Source organism: Hyperolius riggenbachi, chromosome 10 (assembly GCF_040937935.1).
Source record: "Hyperolius riggenbachi isolate aHypRig1 chromosome 10, aHypRig1.pri, whole genome shotgun sequence".
Lineage (NCBI taxonomy): Eukaryota > Metazoa > Chordata > Amphibia > Anura > Hyperoliidae > Hyperolius > Hyperolius riggenbachi.
In genome coordinates, this window is record NC_090655.1 from 202,376,487 (window position 1) to 202,393,435 (window position 16,949).

A 16,949-nucleotide genomic window follows, 5' to 3' on the forward strand; every position below is an offset into this window, starting at 1 on the left:
GCCACATTTCCTGTAGAATGATGCCGCTGGAGGTAAAATACTAAATATCTCCGCTCCCACACCTCTTACACTCCCCAAATTTTCAGGGTGGGGAGGGGACCCCCACAACGACGTCAATGCCAAATTGCAGCCCCCGAGACCCGCTGGTTCCCGAGATAGGTTTCTCTAATCTATCTCCTGAACCAGCGGGGCTCGCGGGATGCAATTTGGCATAGAGGTCGTTTGGGGGGTCCCCTCCCTACCCTAAAAATTTTGGGAGTGTAAGAGGTGTGGGAGCGGAGATATTTCGTATTTTATCTCCAGCAGCATCATTAACTTCACACTGCGCATGCGTGCTACTCAGTGTGGAAGGGAGCTTCTGGGCAGCGCAATCAGACATTACACCGGTGCTCCAACGTTTTGTCCTACGCGTCGATTTTGCCTACTTTACCTTCTGCGTGTGCTCAGTACTTTCCACGCCCACTCTGCACATGCGCATTTAAGTTTTCTCATTTCCCCTCATCGTTTTACCCTACGGGTGTGCGGAGTAATAGCCTGTGGCTGGAGGGAGTGCAGCGGCAAGTGTAGTCCCAATGAGCAGGCCCCTTTCTAGGGGCCGTGCAGCCGCCCTGAGCACAGATTAATCATCTATAACTGCTACATTTTCAAACTTATTTCCATTATTACTTTATTAGCAATAACATACAGTGAAACACATATACAATCAGCCTATTTCCATAGTAGGTTATTTCGATTTGTAGGTCTCCTCGATGGAGTTTCCATCATTCTGTCATTAGCGTAGGACATTTCAACAATGTAGGACAAAACGTTGGAGCACCTGATTTAGGCCATGGCCTAGGGCACCACAGGAGCAGGGGCACCAAAGCAGCAGGCTAATCTGGTGCAGCATGTGCAAGCTTGCAAATGCTGCAAGCTTGCACATGCTGCACCAGCGCCTGACCGTGGTACTCTGCTGCTAGCCGCCTGTGCAGAGGCCACCTTGCTCTTTGTGCACGTTTGCATTGTGGCCGGTGGCTATGGACTTGGGCAGCATTGGTGATTGAAGGGAAGAGGAAGAGAAATGAGTGACACTGATGGCTGTTGCGGTGTGAAAGCGAGCTGGCTGCCTATCAGTGTTGCCAACCGCCCCTAAATTTTACAGGCATTCCGTAAATTTTGATACAAATTTAGCTGCCCGTGAATTCCGTAAGGGCGGGCAATCGGCCGCCCTGTGAGCAGGAGGGGAGCAGCGCAGAGAAGAAAGAGAGCTGTTGGGACAGCGGGGAAGGGGGGCCATCTCCGTGTGACAAAAAGGCGTACAAGGACTGGCACTACGGCAGCGTGCAATCAATATTATATCATGAATCAGTGGATAATGCAATTCCTGTCGCACGTACCAACACAGCGTGCTCAGGATCCAGATAGAAAGACAAGCATCATGATCATTCAATGGGTAGAAATACATAGGTCCGGCACTGCATCACTGGTATAAAAAGAGCTTTATTTCGAATGGCTCTTTCAATAGGTAAAAGTACATTTACATTCCATCAGATGTTTAGCACATACCCGACCCGTGGTGGTCAGATGAGGTTGTGGGGCATGGTGGTGGTGGTAACGGCCCGCCATAGTCCGTTTCGCTTTACAGCGTCTTCAGAGGCAGTGTGGCCACCTGATGGAATGTAAATGTACTTTTACCTATTGAAAGAGCCATTAGAAATAAAGCTCTTTTTATACCAGTGATGCAGTGCCGGACCTATGTATTTCTACCCATTGAAAGGGGGGCCATCTCCCCCCTCCTTCCCTCACCTTAGGGCTCTCCCTCCCTCGCTCTCCCCTCCAGAACTAAGTGCTGTGTGGCGGCTAGCAGCGTTCGGAACTTACCTCCGTCTCACTCCAAGTGCCGGAAGTTCTGGTGCCGCCGCTCTGGTCTGAACCAGACCAGACTAGCGAAAAATCCATCCCGCGCCTGCAACGAGATGGAGGTAAGTTCCGCCCACTGCCAGCCACCCGCACGAGACTTAGTTCTGGAGGGAGAGCCCCAAGGTGAGGGAAGGAGGGGGGAGATGGCCCCCCTTCCCTGCTGTCCCCACAGCTCTCCCTCTTCTCTGCGCTGCTCCCCTCCTGCTGGGGGAACACCTGGCTACCTATTCTGGGGACATGTACCCCTGCCTATATATACTGAGGACATATACCCCTGCCTACATATTCTGGGGACATATACCCCTGACTACATATACTGGGAACATATACCCCTGGCTACATATAATGGGAACATATACCGCTGGCTACATATACTGGGGACATATACCTCTGGCTAGTGGCTACATATACTGGGCTCATATACCCCTGACTACATATACGGGGTATATATACCCCTGGCTACATATACTGGGCACATATACCCCTGACTACATATACTGGGCACATATACATCTGACTACATATACTGGGCACATATACCCCTGGCTACATATACTGGGCACATATACCTCTGGCTACATATACTGGGGACATATGCCCCTGCCTACATATACTGGGCACATATACCCCTGACTACATATACTGGGCACATATACCCCTGGCTACATATACTGGGCACATATACCCCTGGCTACATATACTGGGCACATATACCCCTGGCTACATATACTGGGGACATATACCCCTGCCTACATATACTGGGCACATATACCCCTGGATACCTGTTCTGTGGACATCTCTAGCCCTGGCTACCTGTTCTGGGGACATCTATACTGCTGGCCACCTATTCTGGGGACACCTATAGACCTGGGGCTACCTATTTTTGGGGAACTACCGCTGTATTTTAGGGAACTACTGCCAGATTATGTGTATGTTGGGGGAATCGCTGCTGCCAGATTACATCTATTTTTAGGGAACCTGTATTTTTACGTGGATTTTTGGTGAAATGCTGTAAGATTACATGTATTTTGGGGAAAGGGGGGGGGGGGGGGGAAACTCTATGGCAGAGCTCAAACTTCCCCGGAAGACCTTTTACAGCACTACTAAAATCATGTATATTTGGCCCCACCCATGAACACGCCCACATTATGTTGCATGACCACGCCCAGGGGATTATGTCAGTAAATTTGTAGGTATTCATCAGTAAAAAATAACGTGAAAGGTTGGCAACACTGCTGCCTATACTGAAAGGGGGGTGGGAAAAGATGGGGTTAAGGGAGTCACTTGGCTACCCATACTGGAGGGAAAGGGGGAAGGAGTCTTTTGGCTACATATACTAGAGCAGTGATGGCTAACCTTGGCATTCCAGCTGTGACAAAACTACAAATCTCATCATGCCTCTGCCTCACCTAAATTATGCTTAGAGGTGTCAGAGTATTGCAATGCCTCATGGGACTTGTAGTTCCACCACAGCTGGAGTGCCAAAGGTTAGCTATCACTGTACTAGAGGGAAGGGGGAGGGGTCATCTGGCTACCTATGCTGGCGGGAAAGGGGGAGGAGTCATCTGGCTACCTATACTAGAGGGAAGGGGGAGGGGTCATCTCACAATCTATATTGAAGGGGGGCGGCTTGTGACAGTGGCCTATGGTGGTAAAGAGTACAAATCCGGCCCTGGCTGTCAGTAATATTATACGTGCAGACAGTGATTAGATCACGCAACAATGGCTGGTCGGATGTGAATGGAATCAGCCACACACACAGTACATGACCTGGAATACCATATAGGATACTTTGTATCCCCATCACCACAAAGTGGGCGGAGACACATACACACGTTACTGGGGATAATGTAACTGCAGCCCTTCTTATTACACTGTTACTGGCAGGGTTCTCACACTTTCCACAGTGGGTCACTGGGATTATTTATGGGTGGAGCCTACAACAGCCAATCAAACTTCACCTATTGATTTTCAAGGAGAATATTTACATTGCTGCCATTCTTGCACTGTTAATGGCACAAGCTTCAAACCTACCACAGTTGGTCATTGGGTGACTGGGATTCAAATTAAATAAAGGGGTCGGAGCCACAGCCAATCAGATTTGTTTCATTTCAATACAAATTGACATGACTGTACCCTGTATAGTACTGCAGAAGATGTCAGTGCTATATACATACATAATAATAATATGGTAGAACATTAGAGTATGACTATGGTAGGATTAGATTGTGAGCTCCTCTGAGGACAGTCAGTGACATGACTATGATGTCTGCAAAGTGCTGCAGAAGATGTCAGTGCTATATAAATACATAATAATAATATGGTAGGATATTAGACTATGACTATGGTAGGATTAGAATGTGAGCTCCTCTGGGGACAGTCAGTGACATGACTATGTACTCTGTAATGTGCTGCAGAAGGTGTCATTACTATATAAATACATAATAATAATATGGCATGACATTAGACTATGCCTATGGTAGGATTAGATTGTGAGCTCCTCTGAGGACAGTCAGTGACATGACTATGTACTCTGTTATGTGCTGCAGAAGATGTCAGTGCTACAGTGGTGTGAAAAACTATTTGCCCCCTTCCTGATTTCTTATTCTTTTGCATGTTTGTCACACTTAAATGTTTCTGCTCATCAAAAACCGGTAACTATTAGTCAAAGATAACATAATTGAACACAAAATGCAGTTTTAAATGATGGTTTTTATTATTTAGTGAGAAAAAGAATTCAAAACCTACATGGCCCTGTGTGAAAAAGAAATTGCCCCCTGAACCTAATAACTGGTTGGGCCACCCTTAGCAGCAATAACTGCAATCAAGCATTTGCGATAACTTGCAACGAGTATTTTACAGCGCTCTGGAGGAATTTTGGCCCACTCATCTTTGCAGAATTGTTGTAATTCAGGTTTATTTGAGGGTTTTCTAGCATGAACCGCCTTTTTAAGGTCATGCCACAACATCGCAATAGGATTCAGGTCAGGACTTTGACTAGGCCACTCCAAAGTTTTCATTTTGTTTTTCTTCAGCCATTCAGAGGTGGATTTGCTGGTGTGTTTTGGGTCATTGTCCTGCTACAGCACCCAAGATCGCTTCAGCTTGAGTTGACAAACAGATGGCTGGATATTCTCCTTCAGGATTTTTTGGTAGACAGTAGAATTCATGGTTCCATCTATCACAGCAAGCCTTCCAGGTCCTGAAGCAGCAAAACAACCCCAGACCATCACACTACCACCACCATATTTTACTGTTGGTATGAAGTTCTTTTGCTGAAATGCTGTGTTACTTCTACGCCAGATGTAACGGGACACGCACCTTCCAAAAAGTTCAACTTTTGTCTCGTCGGTCCACAAGGTATTTTCCCAAAAGTCTTGGCAATCATTGAGATGTTTTTTTAGCAAAATTGAGACAAGCCTTAATGTTCTTTTTGCTTAACCTGCCTGGCGTTCTGATAAGATCGCCAGGGAGGCTGCGGGAGGGTTTTTTTTTAATAAAAAAAAAACTATTTCATGCAGCCAACTGAAAGTTGGCTGCATGAAAGCCCACTAGAGGGCGCTCCGGAGGCGTTCTTCCGATCGCCTCCGGCCAGAGGCGTAGCTAGGGTTTTCAGCGCCCGGGGACAAAGACTATTAATGCGCCCCCTAAGGTGAAGGGTCGTGACCAAATGTGGGCGTGGTTATGGGTACTCCACATTTGGTCACGCCCCTTCAAATGTACATGGAGGTTAGCAGGCTCACGCTCACCCACCCTCCCTCAGTATGTACCTTCCAGCATGTTCCAAGACAAATTCAGCAATCATGAGCCCCCCACCCCCATCAAGACAAATTCCGCAATCATGAGCAAACATGAGGCCCCCAACAAGACAAATTTAGCAATCCTGAGGCCCCCAACAAGACAAATTCAGCAATCATGAGGCCCCTAACAAGACAAATTCAGCAATCATGAGGCCCCTAACAAGACAAATTCAGCGATCTTGAGGCCCCCAACAAATCATGAGGCCCCCAACAAGACAAATTCAGTAACCATGAGGCACCCAACAAGACAAATTCAGCAGTCATGAGGCACATAAATAGACAGCATTTCACATAAATAGGCAGAATGTCCCCTTAATATGGTAGACACCTCTCACCTCGCAGCAGTTCCCCAAAATACACTCAATCTGACAGCAATGCTTGCCCAAAAATAGGTAGCCCCAGGTCTATAGGTGTCCCCAGAATAGGTGGCCAGCAGTATAGATGTCCCCAGAACAGGTAGCCAGGGGTAGAGATGTCCACAGAACAGGTAGCCAGGGGTATATGTGCCCAGTATATGTAGGCAGGGGTATGTGTCCCCAGTATATGTAGCCAGAGGTATATGTGCCCAGTATATGTAGCCAGGGGTATAAATGCCCAGTATATGTAGCCAGGGGTATATGTACCCAGTATATGTAGTTAGGGGTATATGTGCCCAGTATATGTAGGCAGGGGTATATGTGCCCAGAGTAGGTAGCCAGGGGTATATGTGCCCAGAGTAGGTAGCCAGGGGTATATGCCCAGTATATGTAGGCAGGGGTATATGTGCCCAGAGTAGGTAGCCAGGGGTATATGTGCCCAGAGTAGGTAGCCAGGGGTATATGCCCAGTATATGTAGGCAGGGGTATATGTGCCCAGAGTAGGTAGCCAGGGGTATATGTGCCCAGAGTAGGTAGCCAGGGGTATATGTGCCCAGAGTAGGTAGCCAGGGGTATATGTGCCCAGAGTAGGTAGCCAGGGGTATATGCCCAGTATATGTAGGCAGGGGTATATGTGCCAAGAGTAGGTAGCCAGGGGTATATGTGCCCAGAGTAGGTAGCCAGGGGTATATGTGCCCAGAGTAGGTAGCCAGGGGTATATGTGCCCAGAGTAGGTAGCCAGGGGTATATGCCCAGTATATGTGGGCAGGGGTATATGTGCCCAGAGTAGGTAGCCAGGGGTATATGTGCCCAGAGTAGGTAGCCAGGGGTATATGTGCTCAGAGTAGGTAGCCAGGGGTATATGTGCTCAGAGTAGGTAGCCAGGGGTATATGTGCCCAGAGTAGGTAGCCAGGGGTATATGCCCAGTATATGTAGGCAGGGGTATATGTGCCCAGAGTAGGTAGCCAGGGGTATATGTGCCCAGAGTAGGTAGCCAGGGGTATATGCCCAGTATATGTAGGCAGGGGTATATATGCCCAGAGTAGGTAGCCAGGGGTATATGTGCCCAGAGTAGGTAGCCAGGGGTATATGTGCCCAGAGTAGGTAGCCAGGGGTATATGTGCCCAGAGTAGGTAGCCAGGGGTATATGCCCAGTATATGTAGGCAGGGGTATATGTGCCCAGAGTAGGTAGCCAGGGGTATATGTGCCCAGAGTAGGTAGCCAGGGGTATATGTGCTCAGAGTAGGTAGCCAGGGGTATATGTGCTCAGAGTAGGTAGCCAGGGGTATATGTGCCCAGAGTAGGTAGCCAGGGGTATATGCCAAGTATATGTAGGCAGGGGTATATGTGCCCAGAGTAGGTAGCCAGGGGTATATGTGCCCAGAGTAGGTAGCCAGGGGTATATGCCCAGTATATGTAGGCAGGGGTATATATGCCCAGAGTAGGTAGCCAGGGGTATATGTGCCCAGAGTAGGTAGCCAGGGGTATATGTGCCCAGAGTAGGTAGCCAGGGGTATATGTGCCCAGAGTAGGTAGCCAGGGGTATATGCCCAGTATATATAGGCAGGGGTATATGTGCCCAGAGTAGGTAGCCAGGGGTATATGTGCCCAGAGTAGGTAGCCAGGGATATATGTCCAGTATATGTAGCCAGGGGTATATGTGCCCAGAGTAGGTAGCCAGGTCAGGTGTCCCCCTCCCCAGCAGGAGGGGAGCAGCGCAGAGAAGAGCTGCTCTCCCTTCCTCGCTGTCCCCTCCAATGTCCGGGTGGCTCAGGCTGGCAGCGGCGGGCGGAACTTACCTCCGTCTCGTCGCAGCGCCGGATGGATCTGCCACTACTCTGGTCTGGTCCAGACCAGAGCAGCGGCTGCGCACTCGAACTTCCGGCCGGCGCTGGAGCGCGACGGAGGTGAGTTCCGCCCGCCGCTGCCAGCCTGAGCCACCCGGACATTGGAGGGGACAGCGAGGGAGAGAGAGAGCACCTAAGGTGAGGGAAGGAGGGGGGATATGGCCCCCCTTCCCCACCGTCCGCACAGCTCTCCCTCTTCTCTGCGCTGCTCCCCTCCCCTCCGCCGCAAAAAAAACAAAAACCCCGCAGCTCAGCCAGGCTGAGGGCGCCCTCGGGGACCAGGCGCCCCGGGGCACTTGTCCTACCCCGACCCCCCCTAGCTCCGCGCCTGCAGTGACCACGCCACCTGCCGCACTAAACACTCTCTCTGAAAGAACACTTGAGGCGGGGCATGCAAGTACCTCTAGCGCATACTGAGTGAGTTCAGGCCAGGTGTCAAGTTTTTTGGTCCAGTACTCCATGGGGTCATTAGTCTCCATGTTATCAGGAGCACTGGCCGACCCTAAATAGTCACTCACCATATGGTCCAGCCGCTGGTGGTGACTACTATTGCTGCTGGTGCTGCTGCAAGGAGCATTGGAAGACTCTGGCTGATAAAAATCATAAAACATACTCAGCAAATTTTCTGGTTGGCTAGTTTTGGTACTGCTGGGACCACCAAAACTTTGCTGAGTATTTTGAAGAGGAGTGAAATCTGTGGCCCGGGGTGAAGGTGCGGGAAAAGCATCTTCAACCCAGCGAACAAGGCTTTCCCGGATCTTTCTCATCGTGGTGTCTGCTTGGGTTGGGGGTAAGAACTGACCCAATTTCCCTTTACAGCGGGGATCTAAAATGGTGGCCACCCACATTTCCAGCCTCACTTTAAATTTCTTTATCCGGGGGTCCCTCTTGAAGCACTGGATCATGTGTGCAGCCATAGGAAAGAGGTGCATGCCAAAAATCTCCTCTTTATCGCAGCTGTCACCATCCTGCTCCAGCAGCACATCAATCATTTCCCACCCCAGTACAATTGCCTCTTCCTCCTCCTCCTCAACCTCTGCCTCTCCTTCGTCCTCTTCCTGGGCCTGAGCATGATCAGACAATCCCACAATTGCCTGTGCACTCTGATCTCCACGTCCAAGCAGGTTAAACCGCATTTTGTCAAGCATGAAGATAAGGGGGAGCACTTGTGATATGCTACAGTTCTCCATGCTGACCAACTTTGTGGCTTGCTCAAAAGGTTGCAAAACTTGGCAAACCTGACCAATTTGCTTCCACTGGTCCCCAGTAATGTAGTCCAGTGAGAAATTTGTTGAGGAAGCAGTCTCAGATAGATTTATCCTGACTGCCATTTGCCTCTCCCACAAACTCTGCAACATGTATAGGGTGGAGTTCCACCGCATTGGGCAATCAGATATGAGTCTGTGCTGCGAAAGGTTATGGCGGCGCTTCAGCAACTTCAAGGAAGCGGAGGCGGTTGCAGAGCGCCGGATGTGAGCTGACACCTTTCGTGCTGCGGAAACAGCATCCTTTAACCCTTCATAGGTTTCTAAGAACTTTGTAACTATGAGGTTGAATACGTGGGCCAAACATGGAAGATGGGTGTAGCTACCTTGAGGAATATCAGACAGCATATTGGACCCATTGTCAGACACGACAATTCCTGTCTGAAGTTTACGTGGGGCCAACCACTGGTGGATCTGAGCTTCAAAGGCACTAAGGATTTCAGATCCTGTCTTCTCTTCCATCGATACCAGCTTCAGCATTGCTTGGCATCGATGGTGCTGCATGCCAGTGTACAAGCAAAAATGCTTGATGGGAGGCTCAACAGCTACCTGGCCTGCCACAGAACAGGTGGCAGAGGGGAGTGCAGCGGGCCTCCCCTTGACCCCACGAGGTGGCACCACAAGCTGTTGTTGAGATACTGGACAAGATCTTCCACTATCCCCAGCACGATGTAGGGTGACCCAATGGGCTGTATAGGTTATATACTTCCACTGCTCATGCCTGCTGCTCCAGGCATCTGTTGCAAAATGGACCTTTCCACCCACCGCATGGTCCATTGACCGGGCTACACACGCCACCATTTGCTGGTGTAGGGCAGGTATAGCTTTCCTGGCAAAATAATGTCGGCTGGGGATCCTCCATTGTGGCGCCACACTGCTCATAAGTTTGTGGAAGGGGGCACTGTCTACAAACTTGTAGGGTAGGAGCTGTTGGGCCAACATTTTTGCCAGGAGCCCATTATTTTTTAAAACGAATTTATCATTTGCAGGGAGCATACGCTTCCTTTGCAACATTTCAGGAACAGAAGTCTGGTGCTGAAAACCTAATGATGAGGTGGATTGGTGCACTCTTCCAGCCTGACATGCAGAGGAAATCGGACAGGATTGGGACTGCGCAGGCTGAATAGGGACAGGCCGAAGGCTGGAAGGAGGAAGGGGTGGGCCTGCTGTTGCTGCTGTCCCAGCCACACTCTTCTCAAAATTCTTTACCCACTCAAACGCACTGTAGTGATGGACGCGCAGATGGCTTCTCATGCCAGAAGTGCCAAACCCGCTGCCCTTTTGGCCTCTGCTTACTGCTTTGCGGCATATGGTACAGACTACCTTGCACTCGTCCTCTGCATGGTCTGTAAAGAATCACCATGCCGGGGATGACCTATCCGCAATCCTACTTGTTTTTTTGGTTGGTCGTTTCCCAGCATTGGACTTGTGATGGGTACTTGCTGCAACAGGAATCACAGCTGCAAGTTGCTGGCCAACTGGATGATCACTTTGACCATGCTGATTATGCCTACTGCTGCTGACACCTAAGCCATGAGATGCCGTCCAGTTAGGATCATTAGACTCATCATCATCTACTTCTTCAACCGCAGAACTGGAACTAGCATCTTGTCCCTCCACCTGGCCACCGTGCAAATCAATGGTTGTATGGAGATGTTAACTACCACTGGTGTCACAAGCTTGTGAAGCTTTTCTGCATGACAAAAAAATGGGGGCCATTTCTGTCAAAACATCACCCACAATTTCTTGCGAGCTTTGACCCAAGGTCTCTGACAATGCCTCATCCAAATCCTTTTGCAAATCTCTCTCCTCATCATGGAATGTTAAGTTTAGCTCTGGAGAAGAGCACTGGAAGGAAGCAACCACATCAACATACATCAGCAACTGCCGCCGGGGTTTTGTCATCGTCACGAGGAAACTGACAACTGGTGCTGCTGTCAAGACTACCTGAAAATTCCTCTGACTGGGTACAGGGCTCCTTTTCTAAATACTCTAGGACACTCTGCGCTCGTTGCTCATTAAGACTTATCTTGCGAGCAAACACAGGGAACAAATTTCGTACCAAAGGGGATCTATTCCTGCTGCCACCTTCCGCCTGATCACGTGCTTTGCTTGATTCACCATCACTCCACTGTCTTTTTGGAGTGAAAGGTGCATCCTGCTGCTTTTGATCCATTGCCTTTGGAGTAGATAAAAAAAATTATATATATATATATATATATATATATATATATATATATATATATATAATTATAAATCTATCTATCTATCTATCTATCTATCTATCTATCTATCTATCTATCTATCTATCTATATATATATATATATATATACACACTCTCTCTGTCACACCACAGTAATCTAACCAGTGGCGTAGCTAAGGAGCTGTGGGCCCCGATGCAAGTTTTACAATGGGGCCCCCAAGCACTCTATACATAACAATTGATACAGTGCACCAGAACCTGCCAATGACAACTACAGTGTCAGAGGTACAAGAAGGGGATGGGGAACAGCTTGTTAATGATTACCACTATTCAAAGTATCTATAGAAGTGATTATTATGAGCACAGGACCAATAGGGAGCTAAAACTGTAATTGAGGGAGGGCCCTTCAGGGCCCCTCTGTCCCAAGGGCCCCAATGCGGTTGCTACCCCTGCAACCCCTATTGCTACGCCCCTGAATCTAACTATCGCTGACCCTCTCACACTACAGCAAGTACACTCTCTATCACACTAGGTTAAACCTGACTCTCTCTCTCTATATCAGTCTAAGCTAAACCTGACTCTCTCTCTCTCTATCACTCTAACCTAAGCCTGAATCTCTATCACACTAAACTAAGCCTAACTCTCTCTGGTTCTCCTCACAGCAAATATTACACACTACACTACAATCTAGCTCTAACACTCTCAATCTACAATCTGTCACACCTATCAATACCCAGCTAACTCACTGTGAGAAAACGCGGAAAAGCCGCCGCGGGTGCTCAGAGCAAGGCGGCTGATTCCGCGTCCAACACGGCAGGTTGCGTGCGTGGGCCTGCATCTGCTAGCATGACTGAACACGGAGAAACCGCCGCATGTCCTGAGAACAAGGCGGCGGATTCCGCGTCCAATGCGGCGGTTTGCACGCATAGGCCCACATCTGGCAGTATGGCTGAACGCGGAGGAACCGCCGCATGCTCTGATAGTGGTGCGGCTGGTTCCGCGCTCAGCACAGCGGATGGTTTGCAGCACAGGTCTGGTGTGGCTGGGACTGATAGTCCACACAGGTTCAGAAGGACGCGCGCGCGCTGAGAGGCAGAGCTTTTATGACAGCCAGAAGGGAGTCAGCTGACCAAGCCGGTCAGCTGACAATTCCACCACTTCCCATTGGTCCAGCACTTAGGGGAGGCGCTGGAGAGCGCCTTGCTATATATACTAGGTGCTGGTCATTCTCTGGTTGTCTGCCGTTGCGATCACTACGTGGAAGCACTCAGACCTTTTTGTCAGATTCTGTGTTATTCTCTAGACCAGTTCCTGGGTGTTGATGACCAAGGACCTCACACCTCAGATTAGGAATTCTGTATATTATCTGTGTTATTCTTCAGAGTAGTTCCAGGGTGTTGATGACTATGGAACTCACACCCAAGACTAGGAATTAGCTTTACCATCCTGTTATATCTTCAGACTAGTTCCAGGGTGTTGATGATCAAGGAGCTCACACCTTTAGACTAGACAATTGTTGATTATTTGTTATGACCTTCTGCTTTTCCTGACCTCTCTTCTGATCTCTGATTTGGTACTCCGCTTTATCTGATACTCCGTTGCCAAACCTTGCTTGCCTAAGGATTCCGTATCAGTCTCTTTCCACTGTATCTGATCTGTCTGTCTGTTGCCGACCTGGCTTGTCCGACCTCGAGAACTATCTCCTCTGTTTAGAGATAGTTCACAGATCTGTCAGTGACACTCCACCATTGGTGTCACTCTCACTCTGGTCCTTCCCACTCTCAGCCTGACTCCTCCCCTTGGGGAGCCTCAGGCCTGTGGAAGGAGCCTGTTCTTTGGGCACTATCTCTTATTGCCTTGCACCCTCTATACGGAGGCTCTCCTCAAAGTTTTACTGTTGCACCAAACACTCATATTACTCAGGTGTCCAGACAGAGGTTAGAGATATATCTGATTATCGGTGATACTGCAGATCATCAATAATCGGGTATATATCTGTATTCTCGGTGATACTGCAGATCACCGGTAATCAGATCCTCTCTGTGTTACACCGATCGTTACACTCACTAATCCTCACTCTAGTCTAAAGCTCACTCACACACAGTCTTTAAAAAGACTATTGTTTTATTATTTATACAGTAAAGTATATCACACACAGACAGTAACGAAATATGGGTCTGTCTATCTCCTCTGCTCCACAAGACTGAAACCCACAAGGTGGAGAACAGCCTCTCCTCTATTTTATACAAGATGGGTGGGACAAGCTGTGATAGGTCGCTAGGATATGGTTGCTAACGTATGATTGGTCTATCTTTTTTAAGCAGCCCTATTTGTTCAGCAATTCCGCGGATTTCCGCATTCCGGCAGTTAGCTGATTGGTTCATTCATTCCGAATGCACTGATTGGCTTAAAAATACCGTTTGCCGGTATTGCGGAAATTCCGCGGAATTCCGTTTCCGCACACTGCAATTTCCGCGTTCCGCATACCGATGCGGAAATGTAATTTTCGGCCGTAATTGCGGAAATATCAATTCCGCGATATCTGAATGAGCAATCCTAGTCCTGGCATTTTGGGGCGTGCCTAATTGTAAGCCCCCCTGTAAAGCCTTAAGGTGCTCATTGGACTTTGGGCCCCTTAGCGCAGTTAGGCTGCAAAAAAGTGCCACATGTAATGATCGGTGTCAGCATACAGAGAGAATCTGATCATTGATGATCTGCAGAATCATCAATAATACAGATGTATACTTGATTATGGGAAGATCTGGGAAGATCTGGGAAGTGCAGGAACTATCTCCTTGAGAGAGGGAATAGTGAGAACCTGGCAACCAGGGATATCTGGATATCAGATATAGACTGTACTGCAGCCAGGGGACTCCAAGGGAAGAGGCCACTGGCTGCTAACCGGCCAGACTTCCTGATGAGCAGGAGTCCTAGTTGCAACTGACTCTTGGTGGAATTGTGTCACTGCTAGTACAGATAGACTGAGCACTCAAGGGGTGAGTGACAGCCTGGAAGGTCGGGTAGGCCAGGTCGGCAACACACGAGCAGATAAGGTACAGAGACAGAAGGCTGATTCGGTAACCGGGTACAGGCAGGGTCTGGCAACAGGTAGGCAGATATGCAGAGGTACCGAATCAGAAAGCAATAGAGAAGTCGACAGAGCAAATAGTCATAACAGAAATAGAGCAGAGTCCTAGTCTGAGGTGTGAGGTCCGTGGTCTCGACACCCAGGAACTAGTCTAAAGTATAACACAGTAATGACACAGTAATCCTAAGCTTGGGTGTGAGGTCCTTGGTCACAACACCCCGGAAGTGGTCTAAAGCAGGGATGCTCAAATTCGGCTTCGGGAGATATCCGGATTTTTGCTATCCGGATATCTCCCAGTAATGCTGTGCGGGCTGGGCGGGGGGGTCAAGCTTACCTCTCTGACGTCTTCTTCGCTCGTCCCTCGGCGCCTCCCACGATGCGCTCCATGCGCGTCACGTGATTACAAACACTTCCTCCTTCAACCCGGAAGGAGGAAGTGTTTGTAATCAGGTGACCGCCGCTTGGAGCACATCGTGGGAGGCGCCGAGGGACGAGCGAAGAAGACGTCAGAGAGGTAAGCTTGACCCCCCCGCCCAGCCCGCACAGCATTACTGGGAGATATCCGGATAGCAAAAATCCGGATATCTCCCGAAGCCGAATTTGAGCATCCCTAGTCTAAAGTATAACACAGCAATGACACAGTAATCCTAAGCTTGGGTGTGAGGTCCTTGGTCACAACAACCCGGAACTGGTCTAAAGTATAACACAGCAATGACACAGTAATCCTCGTTACAGAACGGCAGACCTAAAAATGCAAATGGACGTTCTGACCGGCCGTCTGGGCACACTTACCACTTCGGTGGATAACATCAACCAAGTGCTGGGTAGTCACCGGGCGTTAATTAATGCATTGTCCGGGTCTATACAAACCCTCCACACGGCTGTGGATGAAGTGCGATCTCCTCCTAGCACAGACATACGTATGCCTGTACCTGAAAAATTTTCCGGTCACAGATCTGACTTCCGAAATTTTAGGAGTAGAGTGTTATCATACTTTGAGTTGAGACCTAGTTCTTCAGGAACTATGGCCCAAAGGGTTACATTTATTAAAACTTTGTTATCAGGTGATTCTCAGACCTGGGCGTACAGTCTGCCTGACGGAGACTTGGCCCTAACCTCTGTAGAGGAATTTTTTAAAGCCATGGCTATAATTTATGATGATCCAGACATTGCCTCGACTTCTGAACGGAAGCTCAAGCTGTTACGTCAAGGCAAGAGTCCGGTTGAAGAGTATGCTGCTGAATTTAGGAGGTGGTCAGTATCAGCAAGGTGGGATACCTTTGCCCTTTTAGATTGTTTCTTGTCAGGGTTGTCAGATGAGGTCTCCGATCTTATGTTAAGTCAGCCTGAACCTAAGTCCATCGATGAGGCCATTTCATCGGCCATCAGAATAGATCGCTGGCTGCGCTATCAGAGACAGACCCGGGGTAGGAACTATGCGAGAATGGTATCCCACGCTGCGCCCCCTGTGACTCCACCTCCTCCCGTTTCGCCTCCACCTGAACCAATGCAGATTGGTCGGTCAAAGTTGTCTCGAGTGGAGCGGAAGCGCAGGATAGCAGAGCAGCTTTGTCTTTATTGTGCAGAGGGGGGTCATAGAGTGCAGAATTGCCCTAAGAAGTCGGGAAACGCTACTGCCTAGGAGTAGTTGGGGGTAATACCCTAGGCCTGCAATTTTTACCCCTAGATGATAAACGTTTGCTTCTTTTTTGTTCTATTTCATGGGAAGATAAGTCTGAAGTCACTGAAGCCTTCATTGACTCGTGCTCAGCGGCTAATTTTATGGATTATGAATTTGCAAAAAAGTTGGGTATTCCGGTCACCCCGGTAAAACCTCCTATTCAAGTTACGGCAGTAGATGATTCCCCTCTGCAGGGCAACAGTCCTCTGTTACAGACCCCTGAGGTGGTAGTCACTATCGGGGCGCTGCATAAGGAAAATTTGTTTTTTTTTGTGTTACACATGACAACCTCCACGATCATTCTTGGCATGCCTTGGTTACAACTTCACTCCCCTCAGATAAATTGGGCCACTGGTCAGCTAACGAGCTGGTCGTCCCATTGCTTTCATCATTGTTTAGCGAAGGTAACCTTGGGCCAGACCAAGATTAACATGGAGGGAGTACCAGATCAGTATTCTGAATTCTCAGACGTGTTTTGTCCTAGATCAGCCGATAAACTTCCTCCACATCGCCTTTTCGATTGTCTCATCGATCTCCGGTCTGGTTGTATGTCCCCTAGAGGTCATCTCTACAATTTATCTGGGCCGGAGAAATTGGCCATGCAGGAATATATCCGCGAAAACTTAGCTAAAGGGTTCATTCGCCCTTCCCAGTCACCTGCTGGAGCAGGTTTCTTTTTTGTAAAGAAAAAAGACGGAGGCCTTCGACCATGCATTGATTATCGGGGACTGAATAAAATCACAGTAAATAATCGCTATCCATTACCTTTGATAGACAATTTATTTACTCAGGTCACCAATGCTAAGA